The sequence below is a fragment of the Etheostoma cragini genome, unplaced genomic scaffold (assembly GCF_013103735.1).
Source record: "Etheostoma cragini isolate CJK2018 unplaced genomic scaffold, CSU_Ecrag_1.0 ScbMSFa_632, whole genome shotgun sequence".
NCBI lineage: Eukaryota > Metazoa > Chordata > Actinopteri > Perciformes > Percidae > Etheostoma > Etheostoma cragini.
Genome location: NW_023269242.1, coordinates 81,804 through 86,737, shown reverse-complemented (window position 1 = coordinate 86,737; position 4,934 = coordinate 81,804).

Below are 4,934 nucleotides of genomic sequence, written 5' to 3'. Positions count from 1 at the left end.
AGATGTATCTCCAGACTTGTGTATTGGTGTGATGAGACCGTAGTTCCAGATGTCAGGGAAGTAACCTACACTCAGGATAAAGTTAAAGAGTTTCAGAACGGCCAGTTGGAATTGAGGGTTTGTGTATTTCAGCATCTCATTTATGATGCCATCGAGCCCTCTGGCTTTTCGGGGTTTTAGGGCTCCAAGTTTGTCTCTTAGTTCCTGTTCCTTAATGGGGAAGTCGAGAGGGTTCTGGTTGTCTTTTACAGCTGATTCTAGTTCATTCAGTTTTGTTATAATTTGGTTTTGGTTTGGGTCTGGGTTGCTTGGTAATGGCTCGTAAAGTGTTTCAAAATGGCCGACCCATATGTCTCCATTCTGTATTGCCAATTCCACATGTTGGGATTTTTTCAGATTTTTCCCAAAATTGGTTTGTGTTTATGGACTCCTCCATTAATGTCAGTTGTGTGTGTGTGTGTGCCTTTTTGATTCTGAGTGTGTGTTTGTAGTGTTTGAGTGTGGCGCAGTAGAGAAGGCGTAAGTCTACATTTCCTGGTTCTCTGTGTTTTTGGTTAGATAATCGCCGAACGTTTTGTCTAATTTCTTTACATTCTTTGTCAAACCACTTGTCATCTTTGGGGTTCTTAGGTTTATTTTTGGATAGTTTTAATTGTGATTCCTTGGCAGTTTCCAGGATGATGTGATTGACATGTCTAACTGCATTATTTACGCCTTCTGGACTGTGTACGTATGTGGTGTCCAGAAAGGAGTCTAGTAGTGTTTGGATATGGGCCGAGCTGATTGCTTTCTGGAACTCCTCGGTGCTGTTATCGGCCCATCTGTAAGATCTCCTGATATTAAACAGCTTGCTGGGCTGTGGGGGGGTGCTGTTGTTGGTCACTGACCTTCTGAGAAACACAGTAATTTGGCTGTGGTCAGACAGTGGGGTCAGTTGTTTGACTGTGAAGGCACTGAGAGAGGAAGGGTCTATGTCTGTGACCATGTAGTCCACGGTGCTGCTGCCGAGAGGCGAGCAGAACGTGGTTCTACCTGAAGAGTCTCCTCGGAGCCGACCGTTGACAATGTACAGACCCAGGCTTTGACAGAGCTGCAGTAACTCTCTGCCGTTCTTGTTGACCTGGACGTCCCAGTTGGAACGAGGGAGGTTAGTTTTGTTTTGAGGGTAATTGTGTCCAAATACATGATTGTTTCCTAGTTCTGAGTTGTAGTCAGGGAGGGAGCCCGTACGAGCGTTCAGGTCCCCACAGACCAGCACACTTCCCTGGGCCTGGAAGCTGCTGATCTGATCGTGGAGGAGGGGGAAGATCTCCTCATCGTAGTACGGGGAGTCACTAGGGGGGATGTATACAGCACACAGGAATATGTCTGTTGGGGGGTTAGTGATGTCTTGTTTGATTTTGAGCCAGATGTGTGAGCGTTGATGTTTTATAGGGGAGATGTATGCTGAGATGTCTTCTTTGTACCAGATAATAATGCCTCCTGAGTCTCTCCCTCTTTAACAGTAGGGAGTTTGACTGATGGCAGGATGATTTCTCTGTAGTTGGGGGGGCAGTGAGTGACAGAGCCGGCTCTACACCAGGTCTCTTGGAGGATGATGATGTCTGTGTCTTTGGTGTTGTCTTTGAATTCAGAGGTTTCACTTTTACATGCGAACAATGCAGAGTTAAGGCCCTGAATTATCCACATGGAGACAGTAAATGGCTTCATTGTTAGCAAATACAAATGTGAACAGTTTTAAAAAGAGATAAACCTACAGTAATACATAGTAATACAGTTATTAAGTGAGACGTAGAGCTGTCCTAGACTAAAGTGGTAGAGTTACAGGGTTACAGTATGTGAGAGGTCGAAACTAATTATTAGTAATTGGGGTGTCAGAGATGTACTCTTCATTTTGAAGTAATTTTTGATAAAATGATTCTGTACTGGAAGGAAAAAGTAACTAGAAATAAGTTAGTTAAAGTAAAATACAAAAATAAAATAAACCTCTAGCTTTATAATTTAAATCCGAATTGGATAGTTGATCAACTACTTAAGACAGAACAGCCCTAATTAAAAAGTGGGTAATTGTTAAAGTTTTAGAACTGTTACGAAAACACACTGTCCTTCTAAAATTAAGAATAGAGTTTATGACACCATAGAGTCCAACTTAGCTGATCAGTCTGGAGCAGATGAGACTGAGCAGGTGTCTGATCTCCCCCAGGTCTGCAGGACTGCCACCATTGGTTGGGGCCAGTGTCTCAGCGTAGCTCCTCTGCCCCAGTTGCTGAGCGTGGTGTTGGACAGGGCCAGCAGGGGGGGGGGGGTCAAGGCTGAGGCCTGGGGAGTATGGGTGGTTCAGCTCTCTCTCTGACTGGTGCTGTTGTGGTCCTGGGGTGGCTTCCTTGTGCATAAGAAGGTGCTGGGTGGTGTGGACTGGATCGTGGTGGAGGGTGGTGGGTGTGATGGGGGCTGGGTCTGTGGGGTGGTGAAAGCTGCAGGCCGGCTGCATGGAAGCTGCTTTGTCTGCTGGTGCTGGGGGGGTTTCCTTGGTTGCGTCCTAACGCCACATCTTTTAATGTCTTTGCAAAAGTGCTGATGGTGTCTTTGCGGATGTGGACATTGTCATAAAGGCTGTGGATGTTGAGGGTAGGGTGGTGGGCCAGGTGGACGTTTGGCATGAGGGCACATCCACGTGAGATGTCAACATTTATCCGGTGGATGGTGTCAGGATGGAAGTCTCTTCGTGGGAGGAGGGTGGAGATTATGATCTTTGATGAGGGGAAGGTCTGTGTAGCCCTCTGTGCCACTCTTTTCACAGACTCTGCCACCCTCTCCTGCTGCAGTCTCAGGTCATTAGTACCTGTGTGGATTATGATATGGCTGGGCTGACCCAGGAGTGGTTCAGTGAGTAGCTGCAGGGCGTTGTCCGTTCTGGGGCATTGGATTTTGGTGACTTTTTGTCGTGGGAAAAGCTGGGCCTCGTTCACAAATTTCCTATTGGAATCAATAAGGATGACGATACCAGCGTCATTCGTTTCTTTGGCTCTCCTGATGTTTTCTTGGTAGTGGCCTCTCTATGTGGGGCGATGGTGGAGGGGGGGGGGGCATTACTTCAGGTTGTTGTGATGGGCTGATCTTAGTTAGGGTGGAGGTGGATGGCTGTGGTTCGGGTTGAGGGGGGCTGTTGATGGTGATGGAGGGTTGTGGTTGGTTTTGGCAGGCTCTCGGACTGTGGAGCTGCTCCTTGAGGCTGAGGATGGTTTTCTCCCTCAGGTTCAGCTCCTGTCTCACAGCAGTGAGCTCGGTCTTCAGGGCCTGTCTGTCCTGCTGTAGCTCCTGTCTCACAGCAGTGAGCTCGGTCTTCAGGGCCTGTCTGTCTTGCTGTAGCTCCTGGACCTCTCCTCTTAGCTCCTGTATGGAGGTCTTCAGCTCATTCCTCACCTGGCTGAGCTGATCCCGTAGCTGCTGTGTGGATTCAGCTGATGTCTGATTTGACAGCAGTAGCTCCTTCAGTTCCATCAGCTCTACCTCTTGCAGAGACAGATTCTCTCTCATCTGGGACACTCTGGACTCCAGCTGACTGCTGTGCCCTGAATAGTCTCCTAATGGCTGATCCTCTTCCAGCTGTTCACCTGGTGGCTGCGCCGTGGGGTTGGTGGTGCGCTTCTCCTCACTGCTGGTCTTCATCTGTCTCTGTTTCTCCGTCTCTGCCAGAGCTTTGATGGTGTTAAAGTTCTCTTGGACAGAGCTGAGACTGGCCTCATTGCCTTGGAACATGATTGTCCCATTGTGATAGATGTTGACAGTGAGAGGTGGGCTGTCTTTGTCTATGTCTTCGATGACTATCTGTCTCCCGCTGCAGATGCCCCTCTTCTTGTGGTGGTCATAGTGGGTACAGATAGCTCTATGCCAAGCTTCAGTGTTGTCTGTGTACAGCAGGAGATTACTGGATCCTCCTGTGTGGCTTATATCTGCCGTCAAGGCCTCTGGGTTTTCTCTTATTATTTTGTGCCTATGGGCCTTCTTTGCCTGTGCACTTTCGACTTCTTTCGGGTAGCCAATCACGAGGAGGCAGGGCCGTTTCCCGGGAGACTGCAACATTGTATCGGTTCCTAACTGCCGCTCTGCTGCTACGTAGCCGGCTATGTGGAGTTAGCACAGGCTAGCCTTGGTTTGTTGAGTTACAGATAATAAATTACCTATTTAGGATAAGTAAAGCTTACCTTACTTCTCTATTGCAGGTATTCTTGAGTAAGAAGAAGGAGACAGGCTAGCCTTTTGGTGATTTTTCTTTCTTTTTGGGGTTTTGAGCCTTTTGTCCTTAGCTTAGCGTAGCCTAGCCTTCTTGTTCCTCTTCTCTGTCCTTAGCTGTAGTGTTAGCAGAGTTAGCTCGTCTTTGTCCTCGCTTCTCTTGGCTTATAAAATCATTTTCTTGGTGATTTTCTTCCCAAAAGTCTTCTTCTCTTAGTTTCCTCTTGTTTCCTCTTGAGTTTTAGAAAATTTAGTAGGTTTATCTCATTTTAAAACTATTGATTTGTTATTTCCGTAGGAGCTTCAAAAAATCATGACTGTCTCTCTCTCTCCTCCAGTTTAAACTAATGTCTCTCTCTCTCTTCCAGTTTAAACTAATGTCTCTCTCTCTCCTCCAGTTTAAACTAATGTCTCTCTCTCTTCCAGTTTAAACTAATGTCTCTCTCTCTCTTCCAGTTTAAACTAATGTCTCTCTCTCCTCCAGTGTAAACTAATGTCTCTCTCTCTCCTCCAGTTTAACCTAATGTCTCTCTCTCTTCCAGTTTAAACTAATGTCTCTCTCTCTCTTCCAGTTTAAACTAATGTCTCTCTCTCTTCCAGTTTAACCTAATGTCTCTCTCTCCTCCAGTGTAAACTAATGTCTCTCTCTCTCTTCCAGTTTAAACTAATGTCTCTCTCTCTTCCAGTTTAAACTAATGTCT